The sequence below is a fragment of the Medicago sativa genome, chromosome 2, assembly GCF_051527215.1.
Source record: "Medicago sativa cultivar Bolivia chromosome 2, Bolivia_mono, whole genome shotgun sequence".
In the NCBI taxonomy this organism is placed as follows: domain Eukaryota; kingdom Viridiplantae; phylum Streptophyta; class Magnoliopsida; order Fabales; family Fabaceae; genus Medicago; species Medicago sativa.
In genome coordinates, this window is record NC_140750.1 from 34,232,092 (window position 1) to 34,253,295 (window position 21,204).

General features: G+C 34.1%; 2 long non-coding RNA genes across 2 annotated transcripts; one reads left to right on the forward strand and one right to left on the reverse strand.

Moving 5' to 3' along the window:
* Window positions 1-2,759: 2,759 nt before the first annotated feature.
* On the reverse strand, window positions 2,760-3,540 carry LOC146946459 (uncharacterized). The gene is made up of 2 exons (XR_015028249.1): window positions 3,282-3,540; window positions 2,760-3,169 (listed from the first exon to the last, which is right to left on the reverse strand). It is a non-coding gene; the product is annotated as an uncharacterized LOC146946459 (long non-coding RNA).
* Window positions 3,541-13,131: 9,591 nt separating this feature from the next.
* Window positions 13,132-14,549, forward strand: LOC146946460 (uncharacterized). Its single transcript, XR_015026760.1, has 2 exons — window positions 13,132-13,370; window positions 14,251-14,549. It is a non-coding gene; the product is annotated as an uncharacterized LOC146946460 (long non-coding RNA).
* Window positions 14,550-21,204: the final 6,655 nt, after the last annotated feature.

Sequence of the window (21,204 nt, forward strand, 5' to 3'; positions counted from 1 at the left end):
AGATTTTAAGTCAGCAAGCGACCGTCTATTTCCAGAAGCAACATTTCAATTTCAATCAAACACGGGTTCTTCAAGTCATCGTCACCGATACGCAGATCTGCATATTAAATGTAAAGTCACGAAATTAATATTAACACCTGAATTAAAATGATAGTAAGAGAATATATGCAATGCAACGGAAAAAATGATATTAGAGTTATGACTTTATTCTTAATCGAAAAAAGCTTCTTTCAGCTTAACCCAAACTAAAAAAATAAGCTTATTTGTAAAGGATTTCCCAAGCCATTATTTATTTAACATGAAAATAAATAGATATAGGAACTGCCACAAAATGATGTCATGAATGCTCACTAATCTAGATAACGTGAAAAATTAATCAATTAAAGAACAGAAAAGGTCCTTTGTTCACGTATTTGAAAAGGTACTTGATGGAGTTGGATCTGTTACAATATTCCACATTTACATGACCTCCATATCTAATGAGAAGATGTGGATTGTATGGGACGACATAGCGATTATCCAATTGGACCCCCTGCTTGCCAACATGTATCCCAAAATTGCGACGTTTGTATCACGGATAACCCTCGTCGTCTATCGTCGTAGTTCCTTCAAAATCCTTCGGATAATATTTCGTACATCTGCCCCTGTCCATGCAAGGTGAGAAGAGACAGGCACCACCACATGGCCCGTGCATCATATAAGATGAAACAACATCATAAAGTCTTAGATAAAGTGTGCTGTCAGGCAGCTCGGTTGACATGATCTTATCAATGTTAGTACCCGTCTTCAGTTTGTTCCATGAACTCAACCACACCAAGATATGAGCATGCGGAAGATCTCTTTTTTGAAACTCGACTATTTACATGCCTGCCAACAAAACAATAACCGTTAGTATAGTTAACAATAACAACAAAATAGTTCGCACTCGAAAATAACGTGACTATGACCTGTTTATTACGAAGACAAAAATGATGTCATAATTTATTTTAAGACGAAAATGGTGTAATAATTTATTTAAAAAATAAATAAACATCAACAATGTATACCGCATAGTATTACAATGTATACCTGCATCAATTTATTATGCAAACAAAGACGGTGTCATAACAATACTTAAAAAATAAATAAAATACTACTAATATTACAGTGTATACCTGCGTCAACTTTGCCAAACAATTCTTCCCTCTTTAAATCGTCCATCAATTTATCTAACTTCATAGGTATCATTTTGTTGCTTTTTATTGTCAGTGTTTGCTTTTTATCTAGCACTTGTGTTTCAATCCGTTGATGGTTTCTGTTTTTTTTACTGCATGTTTATGCGTTTTTGGTCATTGACAGCAGCTTATTGAGTTTCTATAGGTTTTTTCACTATAACAATCCAACAATCAATCTCAAATTCAAATGATGTTAAGGTAATTTTTGAGATTTTTTCACAACATATGTTTTCAGTTTCTTTCAAAAAAAAATCCCAAATCAACCTACTATCCTAAAATTCATTCCAAATCAAGTTCATCAAATTTGAAAAAAAAGGCTGTGAAGGCAAAAGGAAGAAGGAAGAATTGACGGCGGCCTATGGCATAACCGTGGTCGACGGTGGAGAGGAAGACGGCGGCGGATGGAGGCAAAGAAAAGTTGATGGTGTGTGGTGGGTTAGAAGTGAGGTCGCAGGGAGAAGGAGAAGAGGAAAACTATCTGTTCTTTCTTTTCTCTCTTTCATGTGTTGTTTCATTTTAGCTTTATTTGATTTTTTTATTAAAAAAAAAAAAGGTGTGCCACGTGGCACACCCTAATTGGCCAATGTTATATACCATTAAAATGCCAATGTTACACAAGTGCTGTCCGTGGTACATGTGCATGACTTTTGCAGGTTACAACTCCAAACACACTTTGTGTTAGGATGATCACTATTTATGTTAATTTTGTTTGGCTTCTTCTAAAAAAAAGTCTTTAGCGACTGATAGAGACAAAAGGGAATAGGACTTTGTACAAATATTTTCGATAAATTGATGAAATTTTTTATTTATTTTTGTTTGAAAGAGAAGAAGTTATTTTTATTTGTAAAAATAAGAAGTTAATTTGATTGTAGTTTGAAATATATGAGTGAGTAGGGAATGAGATTTAACAATCCAGGTTAAGAAAATATGTGTGTTCATACAACGCAAACTCGTAATGATAATTAACGACGATAACACATCATGGATAAACTGAATAAAGATGATGTTCTTTTCTGTTTTGTTTTGCTTGAGTTTATCTGCACATGAAGAAGTTTTGCAAATTTTTGGTAAGCTTGTTCATATATCTCACAAATGATTCAAACCCTGTTATTCCAATTCTTCCGAAGGGATATGTCATAAACGAAATCGACTTTCAATGTCATTTAGTTGTAAAAATGTACGAAAAGGAAACATTTCAACTGCACCATAAGTACCCCTACCACACCACGATTCTCTTACTAATTTTTAGCTCTATATTTTATCAACTAATAACAAAAGGTAAATGCGTATCAACGTTCACTACTCTATTCTATAAAAAAAAATATTAATCAATTAATTTATTTTCAACATACTATTGATTCAATTTACAAATTGGGAACATGAAAAAATGTAGACTCTAGATTATGTTTTTCCAGTCTTGGAACTTCTTGTTAAAGAGTCACGATTAAAATTCAGCAGTCTCGTAATCTTTTTAATCTTTTCTTTAACAACATAATCTTTTTAATCTCTTCTTTAACATCAACATTCAAATATGTACAATCACATGAGGATAACGTGTAGGATAAATTGACTAAATGAAAAGCAATAGAAAAAATCACACATTCAAATTACTACCCTCCAAACAAATACTATAATACAACACTAAAACACACATAGAAAGATCATTACAATGTGGAACTTAACTGAAAACATAGTATTAAAAAAAATGATCATCCTTGTAAAAGCATGTACAGTTATGACTCTTAGTGAGAAATTTATGCTTGGTCTTCCCATAAAGTATTGTGCTCATTCTGTGGTTGAATCTAAAAAATTTAGAGTGGTCTATGCATGTAGGGTAGCATGAATCGTGATAGGAACAACTTTTTATGTCCATCAATCTTTATTCCTCAATTCTCTAGCCTTCTATAAAATGAAGCAATTGCTCTCCTCCTCCTTTTTAAACTCTCTTCCCACACCTGAAATAAAAATAATAATAATTGAACATGTCAAATTCACTACAAAGTTAAATAAAAACACACATCTAGATCCAAATAGAAATACATGACAATAAGCAAATTCTCACTATACCAACAGTTAACATCTTTTTTCTTTGATGGTGAACAAACTTTTGGTGTAATTTGGTTGTGAAGAGATACAAAAAAGAAACAATAAAAAAATATAACGAAATGTGATTGGAGTTTTGATGTGAATTATGTTAATCCAAAGTCTGATTTATAGTTTATTTCATAGGGTAATTTGCTGAAATAATCATATTTCATTAATCCCTATTATGTCCCTGTAACGTTTTCAGAAGATAAAAAATATGGATCCATTTTGATTTGCCAATAATCCATTAACATAGAAGAAATATTTTGATTTGGCAACAATTAAACACATTAAGAAAATATTAATTTGACCATTAAAAGTAATTTTTTCATCATTAAAAACACTAAGTTGGCGGGTATGCCGCGGTCTTCTCATTTTTACTTAAAAGTTATTTGGCTGGCTTCTACATGGGCAATATGGAAGGAAAGAAATAATTGTGTCTTCAACAATATGGTTATTGACCCTCTTAGTATTGTAGAAAAAGTGAAGATGATTTCTTTTTTATGGCTTTCGTCAAATGTTGTTTCTCTTCCGTTTGGTCTTCATGATTGGTGGAGATACCCACTACCTTGTATGGGTATCATGTAATTTCTTTTTTGTTTGTTGTCTTGGGTGCAGGCATCTTTGTTAGGTGCCTGTTGTTTGTATTAGACATTGGGTGGTTCATCACTTTAGCACACCTTGTGCGGGGTGAATCGCTTCTCTTTTGAGCAATATATTCCATTTTAATTTGTTCAAAAAAAAACTAAGTTGACCATTTATATTTGGCAATGATTATTAATTAAGAAAATGATTTGGATCCAATTTTATTTGGCAAATAATTCTCTAACTTTTTTTTCCTGTAACTAAAATCGTTAGACCATCCCCAACGTATTGTTAGTCTATTCACTAACTTTTTATTTGGATTCATTTTTCTTAACTTCAAATCAGGTCCAATTCCCATTTTTTTTTCAATCAGCCTTTATGTTATTATTTTTCCTGTCCCATGTGTAAATCCCCGTATTCTTTCCGGCCTCTATTTCTTCTTTTCGAATTAAGCTAACCATCTGTCAACACAAAATCAATTAGGCAAAAACATTAAATTATTGATTGATTTTTGTTTACGAAAAGAAACACCAAAAATACTTTGATATCACTTATAAAATATATGATAATAAAATTGTCTCACAATAATATTAGTACATTATCATCATGAAAATAAGAATAGAACTTAGTTCATTTCATTACCGCATAAAAAAAAATTTATGGATTGGCCAAAAAAAATAAATTTGATAGGGTATCAATCAGTCAATGTTACAATAATATTTTGTATTAGAAAAAATTTATTATTAATACTAATATTGCATTAAATTATAATATTTAGAGGATAATTACGTAAAACAACAACATGTATCTTTACCAATCAAATTTGAGCTCATATCTTAGCTATTAAGCAAAATATAATATTTGTTTTTTAAATGATTTGCATTTGAAAAAAATTAAATAGGACTATGAATTTTACGGCATTTAATCTGTTTAATAGTTTTTGAGATTTTACCAGAAAGGTCTTAAAATATTTTTTTTTGTTAAGGAGCATAATTAACTTTTTCAATCAGCCCATGGTTTAAGTTTTTTTTTTTTTTGAGGGAATGTTTAACGTTTATTTTAGCAAGTCCGTTAAATACAATCAACTGAAATCATATTTTTGATAGAGTAGTGCTATATGGCACGACAATTTTGTCGCACCATTTGCACGAATTGCTTTAGTCCTTGTATGCACTCACACATGATGCTATTTGACAAAAGTACACTAAAATATTGATTTTTGACATAGGTAAAATAAATAATAAACTAAATTTTTGTTTCTCAATATGAATTGTGTTGTCTTTGTTATGGATTTACTACAAAATATTATCCACCAACCGCTTCCACCGATTTTCCATATAGTTTGCAGTGGTGCTCCTGCAACAATCTTAATATTAGACTATTATAGAGAACTTTTTAGATACATTTTGACAAGTGTCAAATCTTCTAGCTATCCACCTACACATCACAAAAACTCAAAGATCACTTTTTTATCCACTTTTAGCTTTCTCTTATTTTATTTTTTCTCAAACAAACCAATGCATGTTATGTGGACAAAAAAGGCACACCACACATTAGTCCCATTCAAATTCAAAACAAAAGGAATCTTTCCTCTTTCTTTCTTTTCCTTCGTTATTAGATACATTTTGACAAGTGTCAAATCTTCAAGCTATCCACCTATACATCACAAAAACTCAAAGATCACTTTTTTATCCACTTTTAGCTTTCTCTTATTTTATTTTTTCTCAAACAAACCAATGCATGTTATGTGGACAAAAAAGACTCACCACACATTAGTCCCATTCAAATTCAAAACAAAAGGAATCTTTCCTCTTTCTTTCTTTTCCTTCGTTACTTTCTCTTTTCTTCTTCCCCACCTCACAAACCACCCATTTTGGTACAAAAACAAAGATGCTACTGACTTGACTTTTTTAGAATCAATTTCAATTTCAAATTCAAATTTTCCCCTCTCTTCTATCTCAAAACTCAAAGTTCAACCTCTCTCTCTTCAAACCACCCTTTTTTCAAATTCCCTCTATCCTCTCTCTAAAATCCCCAATCCGTAGAAAAGAGAAAAAGAATCAAACATGTGCTTGCTGAAAACAAATGGGTATACAAGATCAAACGTGATGACAATGATCAAGTGGAACAGTATCGTGCAAGACTGGTGGTAAAAGGATATGCTCAGAAAGAAGGTATTGACTTCAATGAGATATTTTCTCCGGTTGTCAGACTTACTACTATCAGAGTAGTGTTGGCAATGTGTGCTGCATTGGATTTACATCTTGAACAGGTGGATGTAAAGACTGCTTTTCTTCATGGAGAACTTGAAGAAGAAATTTATATGCTCCAACCGGAAGGATTTAAGGAACAAGGAAAAGAAAACTTGGTTTGCAGGTTGACTAAATCTCTGTACGGTCTAAAGCAGGCGCCCAGATGTTGGTACAAGAGATTTGATTCTTACATAATTAGCCTCAATTACAATAGGCTGAGTTCAGACCATTGTACGTACTACAAAAGGTTTGATGATAATGATTATATCATTTTGCTGTTGTATGTGGATGACATGTTGGTGGTAGGCCCCAATAAAGATCGAGTCCAGGAATTGAAGGAATAGTTGGCTAGGGAGTTCGATATGAAAGACTTGGGACCAGCAAACAACTTTTTAGGGATGCAAATTCACCGAGACAGAAAAGACAACTTTTTAGATACATTTTGACAAGTGTCAAATCTTCAAGCTATCCACCTATACATCACAAAAACTCAAAGATCACTTTTTTATCCACTTTTAGCTTTCTCTTATTTTATTTTTTCTCAAACAAACCAATGCATGTTATGTGGACAAAAAAGGCTCACCACACATTAGTCCCATTCAAATTCAAAACAAAAGGAATCTTTCCTCTTTCTTTCTTTTCCTTCGTTATTAGATACATTTTGACAAGTGTCAAATCTTCAAGCTATCCACCTATACATCACAAAAACTCAAAGATCACTTTTTTATCCACTTTTAGCTTTCTCTTATTTTATTTTTTCTCAAACAAACCAATGCATGTTATGTGGACAAAAAAGACTCACCACACATTAGTCCCATTCAAATTCAAAACAAAAGGAATTTTTCCTCTTTCTTTCTTTTCCTTCGTTACTTTCTCTTTTCTTCTTCCCCACCTCACAAAACACCCATTTTGGTACAAAAACAAAGATGCTTTTGACTTGACTTTTTTAGAATCAATTTCAATTTCAAATTCAAATTTTCCCCTCTCTTCTATCTCAAAACTCAAAGTTCAGCCTCTCTCTCTTCAAACCACCCTTTTTTCAAATTCCCTCTATCCTCTCTCTAAAATCCCCAATCCGTGGAAAAGAGAAAAAGAATCAAACATGTGCTTGCTGAAAACAAATGGGTATACAAGATCAAACGTGATGACAATGATCAAGTGGAACGGTATCGTGCAAGACTGGTGGTAAAAGGATATGCTCAGAAAGAAGGTATTGACTTCAATGAGATATTTTCTCCGGTTGTCAGACTTACTACTATCAGAGTAGTGTTGGCAATGTGTGCTGCATTGGATTTACATCTTGAACAGCTGGATGTAAAGACTGCTTTTCTTCATGGAGAACTTGAAGAAGAAATTTATATGCTCCAACCGGAAGGATTTAAGGAACAAGGAAAAGAAAACTTGGTTTGCAGGTTGACTAAATCTCTGTACGGTCTAAAGCAGGCACCCAGATGTTGGTACAAGAGATTTGATTCTTTCATAATTAGTCTCAATTACAATAGGCTGAGTTCAGACCATTGTACGTACTACAAAAGGTTTGATGATAATGATTATATCATTTTGCTGTTGTATGTGGATGACATGTTGGTGGTAGGCCCCAATAAAGATCGAGTCCAGGAATTGAAGGCACAGTTGGCTAGGGAGTTCGATATGAAAGACTTGGGACCAGCAAATAACTTTTTAGAGATGCAAATTCACCGAGACAGAAAAGACAGGAATATTTGGCTTTCTCAAAAGAATTATCTAAGGAAAGTCTTGCGCCGCTTCAACATGCAAGACTGTAAGCCAATCTCTACCCCACTTCCTGAGAATTTTAAATTATCCTCAAGTATGAGTCCTAGCAGTGAAGCGGAGAGGATGGAAATGTCTCGAGTACCGTATGCATCGGCGGTGGGAAGCCTTATGTATGCCATGATATGTACAAGACCAGACATTGCACAAGCAGTGGGAGTGGTTAGTCGGTTTATGGCGGATCCGGGTAAAGAGCATTGGAATGCTGTATCATGAGGTACATTATGCAAAAGTTAATGGAGGAACTCGGGCACAAGCAGAAACAAATTACTGTGTATTGTGACAATCAGAGTGCCTTGCACATTGCAAGGAATCCAGCTTTTCATTCAAGGACGAAGCACATTGGCGTTCAATATCATTTTGTTCGAGAAGTAGTGGAGGAAGGGAGTGTGGATATGAAAAAGATTCACACCAATGATAACCTAGCAGATGTAATTAATGACAAAGCCGATCAACGCTGACAAGTTTGTATGGTGTCGATCCTCATATGGCCTATTGGAAACGTAGCAACTGAAGTCGGCAAGGTAGAGAGATTTTGAGAGATCACAAAAGTGACTTTAAGAGGGAAATTGTGAACATTGAAAGCAAAAGGGATAAAGCCACTTTTATTGACTTTGATATGGAACATGTAATAGCAACGTGGAAAGCAACTTATTTTCTTTGGTTCACATACTGTGCATGTTGAAATTGTATGCATGGCAGCTTTGACAATTTGCCCAAATTGCTTTCGGTGCTTGTAGCATGCAAATTGTCAAAAAAGCATTTTCGGTGCAAACATGTGAAATGCAACTTGCCATGCCCTTTGCTTTGTTTTGTTCGGCAGTTTCCTTCTATAAATAGAGTGAACAAGCATCCCAAAATCATAACAACACAAGCAGCAAGCAAAGCTTGTTTAGAGTAGTGAGAGAAAACATATAGAGAGAAAAAAATAGTTTCTTCTATGAGGTTTCTCCTAGATTGTGTTAGTTAGTATTCTCCTATTTATAAGAGAGAGTGGAAATTGTACTCTCCTTATATTTAGAGAGAGGTCCTGTAATTTCTTCCACATAGTGAAAGTTCTCTACTCTTGCCCCGTGGTTTTTTTCCCTTATTTGTTGAGGGGTTTCCACGTAAAATATTGTGTGTTCAGTTCCTCTTTTCTCGTCTCTTATTTTAGCTGCGTGATAATATTTTGTCTTACTCTGGTACCTAACATTTCAAATATCGAAATTATTGATTAAACATTTTTATCCCTTTGTAATGCATTCAAAAGCACGGGAGGCGACATGATATAATATATTGTATAAAGAATTTAATGAGATAAGGAGTTAATTTCTTGCGTTAGTATTAGCATTTTATATTGCATTTCCATGTATACCTATAGTTTTTTTTAGAGATTTAATACTTATAATGAATTCTTATATCTTTTTATATTGGTATAACAAACTATATATAAATATAATTAATCGTCTCCCCGTACGTTGCACGGGTGTAATCACTAGTAAATTAACAGTCAGGAGTGTTATCAAACTTGGCAGGTTACATGTATCATCCTTTGAAAACATTGAAGCGTTAATTCACCAAAACCTGTACGGTGTATGTATCACACAGAACAACACAGTCATTCTATTTTTCTGCTATCAAAAGCAAGTGCAGTAACCAAAAACCAAAATTTAATGTTGAAGGGATAAGGACTTAAGTTATCATTTAAATTAATGGAGAATAAGGAAGAAAGATGGCTGGAATAGAACTCTAAGAAAGAGAGAAATTGAACAAGAAATAAGCAATCGTGCAAATTGTGCGACAAATGTTGTCGTACCATAAATCATTTTCCTTTTTGATATTCTTTGCCAATCACCCATTTATGATATTCTTTGACTAATGAACTAATGATACGTTTTTAATTCCAATTAAATAGCTCCAATTCTGATTGTTTTTTCTGTTCCAAAAGTAAAGTATGCTAAGATTACAATAGCTCCAATTCCGATTTTTTTTTTCCTAAAATAAAGACTGAACAATTCAACGAAATTTATTAAAAAAAAAATCAGTTTAATGAAATAAAAATGTGATTTACATTTTATACTTTGTGATAAATTATAAATCTGATAATCTTTTTAATAGGTTAAAAATATATGCAATTTATTCTGCATATTTAAATATGTTATAATTGAAATATTATATCATATAAAACAATCTCGTTAAAATTTTATTCTTTAATATCAACTATAAAATATATGATAATAAAACATTACATTACATGATTATACAAATAATATAATAATATAATATAACTTATGTTCCAAAAAAAAATACAACATAATTGATACACATGGTTCCATATATTAATTAGAAAAATTAATACACAAAGTTACAATAATTCAAATGCTTGAGAATAAAACAATATTAGAGTGTCACATGTCGTGACTTGAATGAAATTCTAAAACATTGAAATGTGGTGACACATGTCAAGAATAGAAGAGAAGAAAATTATTTCCATAAAGGGACATGAAATAGGTCCTAAATTTATATAATATAGATTGTAATAAACACGACGTCATGGAAGGAGGTTTGAATATAGTATTATTTCAGTTTTTTCCTTTTTTGGTAAAGATTATTATTTCGGTTTTTATTATTAGAGAATGTTCATTATTTAAATTACTAGATACATTATTTATTGAATGAACCTAAAAACTAAATTTTCTTTTATAAATGAGACTCGAGGAAGTATTATCTATTTATTCATCTTAAGAGGTGAAATTATGATCATTTAACTACTTGAAAGAAGAAGAAAAATGCTAGACGACTCTTTCTTTTGTTGAAAGGCACGGTCTTACCGTCTTAGCAGAGTATTAAAGACATAATTTGAAAATAACTTTAGCATGGATCTACAATCATTCAAAAATAACTTCCAATAGAGTTTGGATCCTAGATGTAGCAAAAATATATTCCACATGTGCAACTCATTTCAATGGATATCTTCGATAATCTCAACTCATTTGACCAAAAGAGGGTTTATCTTAAGGCCCTTGTTTTTGCTTCTATAGGTGGGTGAGAGCCATCGAATTAGTACTGCGCGGAATATTATCTTCACTTTAAGTTGTTTAGACACCCGACCCACTCATAAATTGACATAATTTTTTTTACTAAAAACGATCTGCAATCCTATAAAGCAAGGCTTTGAGTCATTTTTTAAAAAGATGCACATTCACTATTACAAATCAGAGTGTTACATATTTCTTATGTTTCCCTTATGGCTACTTGACATTGTTTGAGCGAGAACACAGCGTGATAGAAATTCTTGAAGAGGCTAAATTATTGGCATGTCTCTGTAATAATAGGCAATGAAGATGAGGAAAACACAAGCGGGGGGTTAATTGTGTTCGCTTTTATGGTTTCTTTTTCTGAGTGTTTAGAAGGTCAGAATCTAATGAGTTCAGAGTCTAACACTAAGTTTGAGTGCAAAGGAATATAGGAGACACAAATATAAAAGAGAGAGAGAGAGAGAGAGAGAGAGAGAGAGAGAGAGAGAGAGAGAGAGAGAGAGAGAGAGAGAGATCAGACACAAGCAATTTATACTGGTTCCTCCCACAACGCATGAGTAGTCCAGTCCCCTTATACTTTGAAGGGATTTGACTATAATCTCACAAATTACAATTGCTCAAGGACTCTTCCAAGAGACTTCCAGTTGCTCAAGCACACTTGCAAGATACTTTTAATGCTCAATGACTCTTCCAAGAGACTTTCAATTGCCCAGGCACACTTGCAAAAGACTTCTAATGCTCAATGACTCTTCCAAGAGACTTCCAATGCTCAAGGTTACTACCAAGAGACTGCCAATTCTCAAGGACAACTCCAAGAGACTTCTATTTCTCAAGCACGCATGCAAGAGACTTTCAATGCTCAATCATAACTGAGAGATACTTCTTATGCTCAAGCTTCACAATCAAGAGACTTCGATTTGTTTACAACTTAAACAAATTTGTTCATACACCGGATATATAATTGGTGGTGTAAACTGAACATTGTTTGAACAAACTCTTTTAAACTTTAGGATTTATAAGATGCAAAGTTTGGTAAGAAATTCCTAAGTGTTTTTGCGCTATTTGATTTGACAGAGTAATGACATGGTAAAATAGCAGAGTCTTGTTAATCTTCTTTAGGTCTTCAGCTCCTTTTATAGGTAGGGATTTGAGAGACATTGGAGAAGAGGGCTAGCACATTAAGAGTCGTTAAGAAGCTTCAAATCAAGGACGTTAGGCTTTTTCCAGATATGGATAATTCCGTTGAATGGTCATTTGAAAATCCTTTGTTGAAACTGAAAGTATCCGTTTATTCTTATTGTCCTTGAAGTTCTTTGTCCTTTTCTACATGTGGTCAGAAGAAGACAAAATTGTACTCAAATCCTTGATAGAGACAACTACAAAAGACGACAAATCTGACGTAGAGTCTGGGTTTCTCAGTGTCTTCCAAGTCTGATGGGGTCTTCTATGTCTGGTGAGGTCTTCTGAGTCTGATGATCTCCACAGATTCTGATGAGGTCAATCTACAACTTCTAAGAGGTGTCCTTTTCTTCTGATCCAATAAGTTGACTTCTGATGCTTTAATTCATGTTCAATATACTTGATGGATATATTTTATGATCCTGCACACTCGAACAAATACTAGTATATCCAATTGTTCTTCATTACTTTGTTATCATCAAAACCTTAGAGGAGTTGTACAAACCAATTTTGTTCCAACGTATAAATATTTATTTTAGTTATTAATTAGTTAAGGGACATATGGATTGATTGGCTTTTTGGTTATTTTAGAGTCTTCTCTGTAGAACAGGACAAAAAAACTGCATTTTTCTCCATCGTTTAATTATGTATTCCGCATTTTGATTATTTTTAATCTACATGTTCATTTTATGATACTCTCTCTGGTCCTTATTATAAGAAAAAGTTGACTTTTTATGTTCATAGAATAATTAATGTATTTTATTGTAAATATAGACTAGATACATCACTTACACAATGAACCAAAAAAGTAAATTGTTTATTATAATAAGGACCGAAGGGAGTAACTTGTATTTTTTTATTCAATTAAATTTCGAAACACTTTAAGGGTAGAGGTCGTCCATTGGTTCAAATATAATACTACTACTACTTTGTGAGTTTTCTTTTTCTATCATAAAAGGTTTAAACATAAAAAAAATATATATATATTTCTTTGAAATAAAAAAAGTATATGACCTCCTCACTCAGTGTGCTAAAGGGGAAAACATAAGACTTCAATCTAGTTAAGAGGCATTTTAATAAGTGTGCTAAAAATATTTAATTTGCGTAAAGAAAACTCAAGCTTTATATATTATAAAGTGATGAAATCCTTTTCTATTTGTTACGTGCAAGGAAGGAATATATGGCTAAACTTATGAAGTTTGTTTATTTTATGATTCACTTCCTTTCTCTGTTTCTTGTTGCAAGTAAGTCATTTTCCCTTACAAGCACTTACTATAAGTTGTTTTCCCTTCATTTTAAATTTTCGTCTTTACTTATTACATAATATTACAAACCTTTTGATTAGTAAAATTTGTAAGTTTTTTTTTTGGGGAAATTACACCCACCTCCCCCAAGGTTTGCTTAAAAAACACTAACACCCCCTCTAGTTTTCAACTACACACTAACCTCCCTCAAATTTTATTCAAATTAACAGGCACCTCCCTTTCAATTAACACCATTAAATCACCGTTGATTTTCTATTACAGTCACCTTCATACACTTTTTGTCATTCTCTTCCACCGTCGTATTGCTATTATGGTTATTCTAGTTTCATCACTAATCATTCTTCATTACATTAAATGCTTAAAAAATAATACAAAACTATTATCCGACAATGTTATTAATTTAATTAATTAATAAAAATAAGCAGAAAGAAGGAGTTATCGCCCTGTGCTATTACATGGTGATGCAAGAGATGACTTTGTTCCTGGCATACAAAATCTCACATATACCTCGTCAATCCTCACGTTTCAATCTCTTGATTCAGCTTGATGAGGAACTTCAAAAAAATGCTAATTTGAAAGACGAAAATGAAATTAATGATAAAGGTTCAAACTTTGAAGTTGTTGATAAACAATCTTCCCTGAAAATTTCCCAAATTGCAAAAGCAGGAAAAGAATGAAATTAGAAGAGTTAACAGTTGAGTAACAGATAAGTAACGGTGTTAAACAAAAGGGAGGTGTTTGTCACTTTAGATAAAATTTAAGGGAGGTTGGTGTTTAATTGAAAACTAGAGTGGGTGTTAGTGTTTTTTATGTAAACCTCAGGGGAGGTGAGTGTAATTTTCCCTTTTTTTTATCACAGCAACTCATGACTGTCATAATGACTTGGATTGTGGAGACAAAATTAAGTGTGTGCCTCCTCGGATTGCAGTGTGCATCAATTACAAATGTTATTGTATTCTTGAAAATGATGCGGTAATTCCTTGGAGTACACGACCAAAACAAGCTAAATAATTCCCTACAAGCAAGCAGGATTTGTTAAACTAGAAAAAGATCTAAGAAATATGGTTCTTGATAATATATTACATGATATTTCATTTACCAATTATGTACGTTGCACCCATTAATCAATTTATTTTGTTTTTATTTTTACTTTCCTAATTTAATTGACCATGCAGTTATTTATTTTTACTACGTATTAGATTTTGTTAATGATATGAAATTTAACCGTAATTGTTAGAAGGTACGGCCTCATGTCTAGAGGGTGGAGAATATATAATTTATTTTTTTTAGCATAACAGTAATGTGTTTGAAAAATTATTTTTGAAACTATGAATATTGAACTTTGTACAAAGAAACATAATTGTGACTGTTGCGAGCAAGAGCATTTGCAACAGAGATTTTCTCTCTAAAAATGTGAGTATAGTAGCAGTTTAGGTCACGAGCTATCATCAAACAATTGTTCCAACGGTTGCTAAGGTTACATGGCACATTCAACTTCTTCTGGGGGTAAAAGTAAAAATTAAATTGTGCATAATCAAAAATAAAAAGAAGTGGGTGTAAAAGTTCTAAGGTTGTCTGGTTTTCATAAGATTCAAAAGAGCCTTGATGTCACTTGTCATTTCTTCCTGCTTGGCAAGGGATGTATCCAGTTTTGCTTCCAAGGCCTCTTGTATTGCAACCCTTTCCTCTTGCTTCTTCCTCTGAGTAGCCAATTCCTCTCTGAGTTCAACATTGAAGGCTTCCAGGTCAGGATTTTCCAATGTAAATCTATTAAGAATGAGATGTTCAAGATTCGAAGTTACTTTTCTAGACATTGCTCAATGCATGGAGGAAACTCATAGATTGCATCCATATCATCAGCCACTGTAAGAGTTTTAGGAGCTTCCAGATGCCTATTTTCTCTGCATCTGAGGTCCACCAGATCCCATCTGATGGAGAACTTTAGCAAACCATTCCTTTATAGCTTTCTTGTTTGCATCCATAACTTCCTTATTGTTGGTCTATATGGCAAACAAGAGTATGCGCTGGGGGGGGGGGGGGGGATTTTACGTGTTTAGCGAAAGCGTAGTTTAGAAAAGCCTATGACTTTGAATTCTCTCAATTACTTTAATTTTCAATTCCTATGCAACAACATACCCCAATCTTCACGCAACCCTTGAAATTGGTGATTTTCCAAGTCTTTGAATCCTCAAACTCCCGTGAAATCCTTGAAACTCTACACCTTGCAATCTTCTTTGCTATGTCTAGAGCTTGGATTCCCTTGAACTTGAGAAGATTAGAAAGAACCCCTAATTCCCTTGAAGGTGGAATGAAATTACTCAATTCTCTTTGGACCCTTGATTCTCAATTAAGTTCCTTGACTGAAACCAATACACAATCCTTATAACACTCTAGCAATCTATGACCCGGACTACAAAGATTCTTAGAAAAAGTTTTTATTCTGAAGAACTAGTGGAAAGAGAGGTTTGAATACTCAAGAGAGAAAGTTGCAATTGATTCAATAATTTTAGGGTTGTGAGGATAAAGCTATATTTAGGAATGAGTGGTAAGTGTAATTTTTTTAACAAAAACAACGTACGAATCGAATCACTAAATGTCTGATTCGATTCAGACATGTAGAAATAGAAATCTGGATGTATGAAGATTGATACGATTCAAAGATTTGTGAATCGATTCAAAACTCCAAAAAACAAGTCTATAAGAAAATAATGATACGAATCAAAGTATTTTGATTCGATTCAAAGTAATTTTTTTTAAACAAAAACAACATATGAATTGAATCACTAAATGTCTGATTCGATTCAGACATGTAGAAGTAGACAATCTGGATGTATGAAGATTGATACAAATCAACCTAAGCTTAAGCTTGAATCGAATAAAAATTCTCCATATATATGAAGGTTGATACGATTAAAAGATTTGTGAATCGATTCAACACTCCAAAAACAAGTCTAGAAGAGAATAATGATGCGAATCAAAATATTTTGATTCGATTCAAATATGATATGATTCAAAGGATCATGAATCGAATCAAACTACATGGATCACAAGAATAAAAAAGAATGATAGATACATATCAATCATATGTGAATCGAGTCAAGCATGTTTTAAAAAAAAATTGCCACACAAAGAGGAACAAAAGGTCACACTTGACATCTAAGAACCATATGACACAGTGAGGCAATGATTCCTATGTGTTTTAACAGTTTTTAGGATATAACTAACATTATATAAGCATTAACAACATAACCTAGCTAATAAACATCATCAATGAAACTAGCAACCTAACAAACATCATCAAAACAAAAGGTGATATTCTAAGGGCAACTTCATTAATTCTCCCCCTTTTTGATGATGTCAACTCATGTTGATGATGTTGGCTTAGCTCCCCTGAAACATAGCATACAAGAAACCAAGCCAAACAAGAAACAAGAAATAACTATATGTGCAAGGGTAAAGTATAGGTATAAGGTATGTAAAGTATATGTAATAGGTATTTATTCATCAACATAATCTCTCCCCCTTTGACAACTTCAAAAAGAGATAGTAACCACAATTGAAAAAGATATAGGAACAAACAAGTATGCAATCGCAATTGAATACAAGTAAGCATGCACGGTTATGCACAATAAGAAGATAGGCATGCATAAAAATACCAATAAACAAGAAGTAGCCCAAACCAATGAAGAGAAACTTAGATTGAGTCATGAGTAGATGGAGAGGTAGAAAATGTAATGAATGTTTCTAAGGAAGCCGTGGTTAGAAAGCAATAAATATTTGATCTTGCTTATTTAAAGCAAGAGGTATCTAGGATACCTAACTCCCTGCAGATTTGAGAAAAGAGTTGGATGGTAGAGATTTTGTAAAAATGTAGGCAAGTTGACACTTAGTGTCAACATACTCAAAAGTCACATCCTTCTTTTCAACATGATCTCAAAGGAAATGATGCTGGATCTCAATATGTTTAGTCCTTAAATGTAAAACTGAGTTTTTGGTGAGATCTATAACACTAGTGTTATCACACTTAATTGGTAAACAACCGAGTTTTAAATCATAGTCGAGTAGTTGTTGTTTAATCCAGTAAATTTGTGAGCAACAACTATCGGCTGCCACATATTCATCCTCAATGGTAGAAAAAGAAACACTATGTTGCTTTTTGCTATGCCACGAGATTAAACAGTTTTCAAATAAGTGGCAAGTACCACTAGTGCTTTTTTGGTCTAATTTGAAATCGGCAAAATCAGAATTCGAAAACTCAACTAAACAACAAGAACTCCCCTTTGGATACCATAAACCAAAATGTGTATTTCCACTTAAGTATCGCAAAATTTGTTTAACAATTTTCAAATGGAATTCCTTAGGGGAGACTTGATATCTTTCACACATACATACATTAAACATAATGTTCGGCCTACTCACAGTTAAATAGAGAAAGGAACCAATCATATCTCGATACCTTTTACCGTCAACATCGATGCCAAACTCGTCCTTGTCGATTGATAGAGTTGAGGCCATTGGAGTGGAGATAAACTTGATATCTTGCTTGTCAAACTTTTTGAGCAGTTCCAAGCATACTTGGTTTGGCTAACAAATGTTTCTTTCTTGGCTTGTTTTATTTGGAGCCCAAGGAAAAAGGTAAGCTCCCCCATGAGAGACATTTCAAACTCACCCTGCATGGGTTTAGAAAACTCTCTACACAAACTTTCATCAGTGGACCCAAAAATAATATCTTCAACATAGACTTGGACAAGTAAAATATCTTTTTCTTTTCGTTTACTAAACAAAGTGGTGTCCACCCACATTACCACGAGAAAATCCTTTATCTAACAAAAATTTGTTCAAGATCTATCAACTTGTTTGAGACCATAGAGAGCCCTTTTTAACTTGAAAACGTGATCCGGATGCTTAAGATCTTCAAAACTGGGTGGTTGTGACACGTATACCTCTTTGTTTAGCAAACCATTTAGAAAAGCGAATTTAATACCATTTGATGTAGTTTAAAATCTAAATAGCAGGAGAATTCCAAAAGGAGTCGTATGGCCTCAAGGCGGGCTACTGGAGCATAAGTCTCCTCATAGTCGATTCCCTCCTTTTGGTTGTACCCTTTTGCCACAAGCCGTACCTTATTTCGGTGATTATCCCATTTTCGTCCAATCTGTTCCTAAAGACCGATTTGATTCCAATGATTGACTTTCCTTTGCAGCAAGGGACTAGGTCCCAAACCTCGTTTCTTTTAAATTGATCGAGTTCTTCTTGCATAGCAAGAATCCAACTTTCGTCAATCATCATTTTCTTTATGATTTTAGGCTCAATTTGTGAGACGAAAGCAGTGAAACCAGTGTTCCTTTATTTCCTGTTTTTCTTATGCTGCAATTTATTTCAACTTTAGGTCCACGGTTTTCTCTATTTTGGATATTTTTTTACTTCTAAAATATGCTGCCTTTGTTGCCAAAATCTAATTGTAAGAGCTAACACTTACGTGCCCTTGGTGGATTCGACTAAAGGGGAGTGCTTACGAAAAAAAATTGAACTTAGATATGAGTACTTGTGAGAGTTAACTTAAAATCAGGATCTGCAGAAGCAACGTGGCACGATGGAAGGGCAACGTGGCACGATGGAGGTTTCAGTTTTTTGAGGCAAGTCACTGGAAATTTCGTGGCACAATGGGATCGCATCGTGGCACGATGGTGCGTTGGCAGCAAATAACAGAAACGTATTTTCTGGTGCAGATTTGTTCCAAATTTTAAGCAAAACTTTTACTATAAATATAGACCTTTTGTATCAGACTATTTTGAGAGAGATAGAGGGGCTGAAACAAGGGTTTAGAAAGGCAACAACAAATCTAGGGTTTGTGTAGAGTTTGTCTCTTTGGAACAAACACTAGGGTTTGAGGGTTGATTCACCTTGGGAAACACTATTAGGATTGAGTCTCTTGGTTACGGGAAGAGGCTGGGATTTGGGTAGAATTAGGCGGGAGACTTATTCTTGTAATCCATCTCTTTTGTAACGTTACTCATCATATAGTGAAACGGAGGGCTGCTCTCTCCCCCAGACTAGGTCAATTTGGACCGAACTGGGTCAACAAATTCTTTTATGTTCTCTTCTTCTTTACTCTCGCTGTTGTTTTCTACTTTTGGCTTGTGATTATAATTGTTCCATACACTTTGATTTTGGTTGCTTAATTATCCCTTGCTCCACACATCAAGTTGTTATTGGTGTGGTTTTCTCATTGGAATCGGCAACAATTGGCGCCCACCGTGGGGCAAGGGTCAAAGGATAATCAAGTACCATGGGTTCAAAGTGGGATATTGAGAAGTTTACCGGCGATAACGATTTTGGGTTATGGAAGGTAAAGATGGAAGCGGTCTTAATACAACAGAAGTGTGAGAAAGCTTTGAAGGGTGAAGGTTCGTTACCGGTCACCATGTCACTAGCGGAGAAGACCGAGATGGTGGACAAGGCCAGGAGTGCCATTGTCTTGTGCCTCGGGGATAAAGTTTTGAAAGAAGTAGCAAAGGAACCAACCGCGGCATCAATGTGGGCAAAGTTTGAATCTTTGTATATGACAAAGTCTTTGGCTCATCGGCAATTCCTAAAGCAACAACTCTACTCATTCAAGATGGTGGAGTCAAAGGCCATCATGGAGCAACTTACGGAGTTCAACAAAATCCTTGATGACTTGGAGAATATTGAGGTGCAACTTGAGGATGAAGATAAAGTTAAACTCTTGTTGTGTGCTCTACCGAAATCTTATGAATCGTTCAAAGATACCATGCTCTATGGCAAAGAAGGCACTGTTACCTTGGAAGAAGTTCAAGCAGCTTTAAGAACCAAGGAGTTGACCAAGTCCAAGGACTTGAGAGTTCATGAAAACGGTGAAGGCCTAAGTGTCTCAAGAGGGAATGGTGGAGGTAGAGGTAACCGGAGAAAGAGTGGTAAGAAGTCAAAATCTGAATGCTTTAACTGTCACAAGATGTGTCACTTTATGAAGGATTGTCCAGAGTTTAAGGGTAACTCCGCACAAATTGTCACTGAGGATTATGAGGATGCAGGTGCTCTGATGGTGTGGTGTTGTTTGGAGGATGAAGGTGATGTTGGTCACCTTGGGATTGATGCCTAGTGGAGCGGTGTTCGTCTGGAGAGACGTTAAACACTCAACATCAGCCTGGAGAGGCGATGGTAAGAATACTCATGATCTACCTGTTGAGGTGGAGTTTCAAGGTGGAAGACATAGTGGGATAGGGATGTAAGTGGTTCGAATAAAACCAACGAAACCAAAAGTCCAAACCGAACCAAACCGAAAAAATATCCGACATTGTTTGGTTCGGTTCGAAACCGATCCGAACCAATCGAAACCGATCTAGTTTGGTTTGGTTCATGGTTTTTCATTTCGAGATCCGTGAAACCGATGAATCAATCCGATGATAACCACGCTCCTTATTTTACTAATATTATCCTACCTCACACAAACTTATGGTTAGGCCCAAAATTAAACATAAAATATTTTTTAATCCATTCATTTTCTCTTATCTTCATCTCATCACATCAGTCAGACTCTTTCATTTCTACTAAAAAAGAAACTAGCCGTCAACCACACCAAACTCATTGTTCATCGCCACCGGTCACCGCAGGGATCATTCATCTCTTGGTTAGATTTATCATGTTTATGCCATTGATTTATACTCATTACATTTCATTATTTTCCATGTTCATTTTTTATGTCATTGATTTATACACGTTACGTTATATTTCATTGTTGATGAATGATGCATGTATGCATCATGAAAGATTGAAATATTTGAGTTTGATGAAG